The following is an 8,376-nucleotide window of genomic DNA, read 5'->3' as shown; positions in this document are numbered from 1 at the left end:
GGCAGATAGAGGGAGGAATCAAGCTTGGAAATTCGGCCAAGTGATCTGGCATGATGGGCATTTGCCTGACCTATTTTGTAGAAGAACTGGACGGCATACGTGATTGAGGTGGTATTGAGGGTCTCTGAAGCCTATGAAAGGTAGAAACTCAACCATGATTTCTTTTTCAACTCTACAGCATTCCCTTCCTTGAAGCCTTCATTTTTACATTAGTCTCAGGCAGTTATACTTAAGCATGAACATTGACGACAAACTGGAAGGATTATTTAAATGTGGCAGCATAGTTGAAATGCAGTCTTCCAGGGCAATGGTTGTAATGGGTGGAGTGTCTGGCCAGTCTACCGTGTCTGGAGAGCTGTGGGAGTCAGTGCTTCAAGACTGGAGTATGCCTCACCAGGAGATCCTTGCTGCAGATGAAGTGTTAACAAGCAAGTGAAATGAGACAACAGGATATGATAGCACATGATGAACTCATGGTCCATGAGGAGACAGTGAAAAATGATGAAGAGCAGATGGAAACACATGAAAGACTTCCTCAAGGACTACAGTATGCACTTAATGTCTCTATAAGTGTAAAGCAGAAATTACTTTTACTGATGTATCTGAGCAACTGATGAGAGACAAAAAACAAATCAGAGAGCCAGGACTTACAGAAAAAGAAGAAATGGAAACAATGTTCTCCTGCAAAAATCCTTACAATAAATGAAGATGGATCACTTGGTTGGAAACACCCTAAATCTCATGTTTGTGAGCACTGCAATGCTGCCTTTAGAATGAACTATCACTTACAGAGATATGTCTTCATTCATACAGGTGAAAAACCATTTCAATGTGACACGCATTTCATACAGAAGTACCTGCTACAGAGACATGAGAAGATTCATACTGGTGACAAATCATTTCGCTGTGATGAATGTGGTATGAGATTCATTCAAAAATATTATATGGAAAGGCATGAGAGAACTCATAGTGGAGAAAAACCTTACCAGTGTGAATACTGTTTACAGGTGATGAGACAAACCATGCTTCTGCCACATCAACACAGGACCTTTTGGATCAAGTGACTTCTCAGAAGAAAGCTGAGGCTCAGCCTGTCCACCAAGCTTACCAAATGAGCTCTTTCCCGTGCTCCATATCATGGATCCAGAGCTGGAATAGCTCCTCAGTTTAGCACTGCCAATGGACAGGTGAACCTTCGCGGACCAGGGACAAGTGCTGAACTTCCAAAATTTCCCTTGGTGAATGTAAATGGTAATAGAGCTAGGATGACATCCTCACCTGATGCCACAACTGGCCAGACTTTTGGCTAAAATAATTGTGTAAATAATACTGGCCCTTTAGAACAGATTAATCAAGAGTGGGGTTACTCTGTAAAATGGAGTGCTGTATGGATTTAAGAGCAATGAGTTAAAACAAGTTAAGCTGATATGAATAGCAAGATAATCCAATAATTGCATTTTGTTTGGTTAGTCAGTATTCTTTGAACTGCCTTACATGTTGTCACCTTTATAGAAGCAATGTATTATTTGTTTTAGATCAGAAACTTGCTATTCCACCTACACCAAACTTAAAAGGAAAAAAAAAAAAAGACTTTTGCACCATTGTTTCCTAACTGGTAACACTTTACATTCTTAGGAGATTAGTAATTGTGTGAAATTTACTCATACTGTTGCTAAGTTTTTCAGCATAGTCATGGCACGTCAGCAGAGAATATGAGTATACTTTATAGACAGAGTGAACTTAAAAGTTAAAATGTCAAGAGATTATGGCTTAAATAAATTAGTGTGTCTTATGGGGGAAAAAAGGAAACCACCTTTTAAAAAGAATGATATGCCATAGACCCTTGATTTTCATTTTGCATTATATTGACATGGTTGGTTTTTTTTTTTTTTTTTGAGAAAAAGGTAATAAAAATCTGATAGTCTAAGGAAAAAAAAATATATATTGAGTATTTACTGTGAAACAGGTAATGTTCTAACTTTACATTTATCAATTCAATTGATCTCACCACAATCTGGTGTAATAAATACAATTGTTATTCCATCTACAGAAGAGGAAATTGAGGCACAAGAAATTTAGATAGCTTGCCCAAAGTCTCATACACATAAATAGCTGAGTATGGTGTGATCTCAGAGACCTTAGTTCTAGCCAAGAAAAAAAAAACTTCTTTAACATGATAAAATGTATTTACGAGAAATCCACATGATTCATTTTAACGTACTAGAAGAACTTCCTTTGAAGTCAGGAATGAGGAAGGATATATGCAATAATCATTATTTTTTAACATTGTGTTAAGGATTGTAGCCAATGGATTAAAGGAAAAAAATATACATATATTTTGGGAAAAAAGAAACACATTGATTATTTAAAGACAGTATGTTATCTAATTAGAAAATCTTTATGAATCAACTGATAATTTCTGGAATAAGCACACAGAAGTAAAATTATTATACAATAATAGTAACCTTACCAAAAGGCCAAAACTATTTACTAAAAATAACTACAAAATTTAAGAGTAATATATAAATGTCCATAAAATGATTTTGTATGTCATTTTTATATGAATATACTGAATATTGTGAATATACTGATTGATATAAAATTACTTGATAAATTCAAGATAGTGCAACTTTGGGCAGAAATTAACTAACTAATTATAACCAGAAACATAAATGTACAAAAATAGCCAAAAATTTTTTAATAAGAAAAAAAGGGAAGTGGCTATCCATACCTATTATGCATATATAGACATATATATATGTCTGAATGTATTACACACACACACACACAAAGCTATGCATATAAGGATTATATAGTTATGGTACAAAAATAAATACATCTGTGGAACATAGAATTCTGAAAAGGACTTCTTTTTGGGGTATCTGAAAGATGACAGGTACTTTTTTAAAAAGTCATTTAAATATAGTAAGAATGGAGACGACTTTTACGTACAACAGAAAAGCCAAAAAGTCAAAATAGAACAAAATGATGGATTTGTGTATGGCAGAGACATCTGTATAGCAAAATATACTGTGATCAAAGTTAATTGACAAATGATACACTATAAAGATATTAATAACCTCTTTTATAAAGAATAGTTCACTACTCAACATATAAAGAAAGAAGTGTTTTTTCACACATGCATATCAACTAAATAAGAAAAAGACCATTTCAAAAAAAAAAGTAGGCAAAGATTATGAACAATATACAAAGAAAAAATGAAAACGTGAAAGAATGTTACTATCATTAATAATTAAATAAAATAAAATTAATATAACAACAAAAACATTAATCTATGAAACTACAATGGTTAGAGAGAGCAATCAATACCATGAGAACCTGACAAAAATATTGGTGAGAAAGTAATCTAGCCCAATTGCTTTGTAAGTTAATTTTGCACTATCTATAAATATTTAAGTATGCTGCGTTTTGTTTCAACAATTCCAATGCTAGAGATTTATCTTATGTAAAAGGTAAGCAACCATCATGTTCGTTACAGCATTATTTATAATAGTTCCCCTACCCTAGAAAAGTTGTAAAAAATATGTAAAGATATTTAAAAATTATTGTTTAATTAATGGAATACTCTCCAATGCAATTATGTAGTTTCACATGTTAGCACAGAATGCACTTTTAAGTCTTAATTAGCAATTCACATAACAGTCTGTAGAGATTGATACCATTTTTGCCAACACAATGTCTGATATTCTGCTTATGTGTATATGTACACATGTTTTTATGTATTTAATGTTTGTTCATTAAAGTATACATATCAAATATTTATTGTGGTTAGTGCTGGGGAGTGGGATTTGCGGCAATGATGGATAAATACTTTTATTTACCTTTATAACATTTTCCACTGTGAATTATTTTAGTTACAATTAGCATGAATCATTTTTAATGAACAAATCCAATCTACAAAAATATAAATAAAAATTATAAAATAATACAAATGATAAGCTGTTTGAATTTATCATTGAAAAAAATCTATGTAAATCATCCTGATTATCCTCTCATTTAGTAAAATATAAATGAAAAACACTATTCACAGATCAAAAAAAGTGTCACCTATTAAATTTTAAAATTGGTGTATTACTATTAGATTATCTTTTAATTGAAAAATCCTTCTCTACTTCAGGGTGAAATTCCAACATGGCTATTCTTTTCCCTTCACCTGTTTCCTTTCTCTATCTTTATAAAGTTCAAGCAAGGTAGAAATGTTCAAAAGGAAGACTTTAAGACATTTCATTTTCAGATTTGACTATCAATCATCAGAGCAGCAGATTTCATAGGAGCTATAATTCCCTACAGCATTTGGTTCAAGCTAAAGGGCCCTTTCTATTTCTGGTAATATCAAAATGCAGACTACCTGCCTAGTTTAAACCAGACTTACCTATGTGAAGTTACACCTTGACAGCCTGCTTTCGATATCTTCCCCCTCACCAATGGCTAAAAATCAAACTGCCAAGGAGTACTTGTCATTGTACTCTGACACACAACATGTTGATTTTTCTGCTTCACTACCAAATGAAAATGAAATGACCCACAGGGTTTCCCAGTCCAAACAGCATTCTGTCATTCCTGACACTAGAAATTCTGTCTTCCTATTGCAAAGTGCTGTAGGGATATTCTGCGTGAGCTCTTGAAGCATACGAAATGGTCTGAAATCCTTGTTTTAAGATTTGGTTGGCTCAAAAAATCATTTATAAGATAAGGAACTTTAAATAATTCCATATTTTCAAATTTTAAAAATGTGGGAAAGGAGAAGTGATAGCATTCCAGTTACCCAGTTATCTGTAGTTATTCCATATAATTTAAGGAAAAATGTTCAAGGCAATAAAAATTCCAGCTGACAATTTACCTTATTCTCTTACTGAAAGATTAATTGCATCCCTTGGCAAAAGATTGTAAGAGTTTATATTTTTCCATTTCACCTACTTAGAAAATATTTGAATACTACATTTTTATGCTTTGAGATACTTCACCTTTTGAAATCACTTATTTGTATCCAGTTAAAATATTAGAAAACGTTGTCTTTAGAGTAAGAAGAATGAACATACAACTAGAAAATGACTATCATTTATGAAGTCCTTCCTGTATGGCAGACAGCACTTTAATTGCTTTAAAAATGTTATCTGGGGGCTTCCCTGGTGGCACAGTGGTTGAGAGTCCCCCTGCCGATTCAGGGGACACGGCTTTGTGCCCCGGTCCGGGAAGATCCCACATGCCGCGGAGCGGCTGGGCCCATGAGCCATGGCCGCTGAGCCTGCGCATCCGGAGCCTGTGCTCCGCAATGGGAGAGGCCACAGCAGTGAGAGGCCTGTGTACCGCAAAAAAAAAAAAAAAAAAAAAAAAAAAAAAAATGTTATCTGAGGCTCTCCTAATTTAAGTCTCAAAACATCTCTCTATGTCTTAGGAGCTACTCCAAATTTGAGGCACAGAGAGATTCAGTGACGCACCCCAAATCATACATCTTAAATAGTGAAAGCAGAATGTGAACTCACGCATTATGAGAGCCAAACACTCTTTTTTTATTTTTTATTTTTCTTTTTTCGGTACGTGGGCCTCTCACTGTTGTGGCCTCTCCTGTTGCAGAGCACAGGCTCCGGACACACAGGCTCAGCGGCCATGGCTCACGGGCCCAGCCGCTCCGCGGCATGTGGGATCTTCCCAGACCAGGGCACGAACCCATGTCCCCTGCATCGGCAGGCAGACTCTCAACCACTGCGCCACCAGGGAAGCCCGAGCCCAACACTCTTAATGTGAAAGTACACATATTATACTGGAATTCTGGAAGGGAAGTCTCTGGTGGGAAGGAACGCAAAAAAGCTTCCTCAGAAGTGAAGACACCTGGAGACACCTGCAAAAGTGTGGGATTTCACTGGAGTCCTGAAAGGATCTTCAGATAGCTGTACAGTGGCCCAAGTGACTTTTACCCCAACAAAATGTCCCGTAAGTATTGGGGTTTATAAGAATAATATGTAGAAGTTACAGCAACAGAGGTTTGAACCAACTCACTATTTACTACATAAGTGAAATATGTAGTAAGATATCAGGACTTCCCTTTATCATCTTTTACATACTGAATTATCATTACAATAACCAATTGCACAATTCACATTGCTTTCTTTAATTCACTGACAAAATACATCACAAAGAAAAACTGCATGGCAGTTGGTAATTCTACATCTGAAAGACCTGTAATTTTCTTGGATAAAATACTTGGGGAATTCTCATGGTCTGAAGTACAAAACCTTAGCATTATCCCTTATATTTTTTAACTATTTTAAAGTGATCTACCTACAACCAACAGCTGGTTCCCAATGTGCCTGCCAGTTTCAATGAAAACTCTCATCAACAGCCTGCCGTGCCTTGTAAGCCTATTGCTTTTATATTCAAATCTACTGCAAAAAAAAAAAAAAAAAGAAAAGTTATTTTAAAGCTCATGGCTATAATGGGTATGTTTCATAAATATTCTGGGAGATTTATGATCATCCTAGCCCCCAATCCTTTCTCTGCTTTCTCTAAGGAATTCCTCTCTTATATCTTTAAATCAGTTAAATTATCTTATATCTTCTCTCCTACCATTGTACTCCCATTCTTTCCTATTTCCTGCTTCCACCTCTAACAAATATACATCCTGCTCTTTTTCTCTTTTTGCTTATTTCCAACTCTTTGTTTTCATTGCAAATGTAATATGGTTTTGATTCATACCACTAAATTCGAATTACACTCAAAAGTTCATAAAGTATCTCCTACTTGCAAATTTAATGGTATGTTTTGAAAGCTGTAAGCAGAATACAGTTTTACTGATTATTATCTTCTTGAACAATACCTTCTTTGGCTTCCAGGAAACTGCACTGTTTTGACTGTCCTTCTACATCTCTGACAATTTTCATTACTTTCTCTTGTTGGCTCCCCTTTCTTCTGCTATTCTTTGAATGTTACTTATGTCTAAATTTCCTTTATTTCTTGAGGTTCCACTCCATGGTTTCAATTCATACCTATATGTCAATGCCTACCAAAGACCTTTATAGATTAAATGTCTTCCCAGAATTCCAGACTCACATTTCCCCATACATCTCATTTGGATATTCCAAAAACACCTTAAATTTAGCATACCTCAAATTAAAATCTATCATCAAATCTCTATTCTCTTCATCGCTCATGCCTTCCTTCACAAGTCTGCTGCTCTGCCTGCTTTGTCTATTTCAGTTAGTGGTTTTACTATTTATCCAGCCACTCGGGCTAGAAATTATAAAGTCAGGTTTGATTTTACATTCTCAACACTCTTCTCCAGCAATTATGCTTCGAGTCATAATGACTCTGCTACTTCTGAAAAACATCTTTCTTTTCCTATTGATATTTTATTTCCTCCAACTAAACTGAAACAATAATTTCCTAAAGGTTGGAGGAGAAGATGGCAGAAGAGTAGGACACGGAGATCACCTTCCTCCCCACAAATGCATCAGAAATACATCTACACGTGGAACAACTCCTACAGAACACCTACTGAATGCTGGCAGAAGACCTCAGGCCTCCCAAAAGGCAAGAAACTTCCCACGTACCTGGGTAGGACAAAAGAACAAAGAAAAAACAGAGACAAAAGAATAGGGACGGGACCTGCACCAGTGGGAAGGAGCTGTGAAGGAGGAAAGGTTTCCACAAACTAGGAAGCCCCTTCTCGGGCAGAGACTGCGGGTGGCGGAGGGGGAGCTTCGGAGCCATGGAGGAGAGCGCAGCCACAGGGGTGCAGAGGGCAAAGCGGAGAGATTCCCGCACAGAGGACCGGTGCCGGCAGGCACTCAACAGACCGAGAGGCTTGTCTGCTCACCAGCCGGGGCGGGCGAGGCTGGGAGCTGCGGCTCGGGCTTCGGAGGTCAGATCCCAGGGAGAGGACTGGGGCTGGCGGCGTGAACACAGCTTGAAGGGGTTAGTGCACCACCGCTAGCCGGGAGGGAGTCCAGGAAAAAGTCTGGAGCTGCCGAAGAGGCAGGAGACATTTTCTTCCCTCTTTGTTTCCTGGTGCGTGAGGAGAGGGGATTAAGAGCGCCACTTAAAGGAGCTCCAGAGACAGGCACGAGCCGCAGCTAAAAGCGTGGACCACAGAGACGGGCATGAGACGCTAAGGCTGCTGCTGCCGCCACCAAGAACCTGTGTGCGAGCAGAGGTCACTATCCACACCTCCCTTCCGGGGAGCCTGTGCAGCCCGCCACTGCCAGGGTCCCGGGATCCAGGGACAACTTCCCCAGGAGAACACACGGCGCACCTCAGGCTGGTGCAACATCACGCCGGCCTCTGCCGCCGCAGGCTTGCCCCGCACTCCGTACCCCTCCCTCCCCACAGCCTGCGTGAGTCACAGTCCCCGAAGCGGCT

The 8,376-nt window shown here is 37.9% G+C and overlaps 1 pseudogene across 1 annotated transcript; it reads left to right on the top strand.

Annotated features, from left to right (window-relative positions):
- Positions 1-235: 235 nt before the first annotated feature.
- On the top strand, positions 236-1,064 carry LOC307057490 (zinc finger protein 148-like; annotated as a pseudogene). The gene has a single exon. The product of its transcript is annotated as a zinc finger protein 148-like (transcript).
- Positions 1,065-8,376: the final 7,312 nt, after the last annotated feature.

This window comes from Hyperoodon ampullatus (genome assembly GCF_949752795.1).
Source record: "Hyperoodon ampullatus genome assembly, chromosome: 8".
Lineage (NCBI taxonomy): Eukaryota > Metazoa > Chordata > Mammalia > Artiodactyla > Ziphiidae > Hyperoodon > Hyperoodon ampullatus.
Note: the sequence above shows the minus strand (reverse complement) of the source record. Positions and strands in the feature narration are given on the sequence as shown.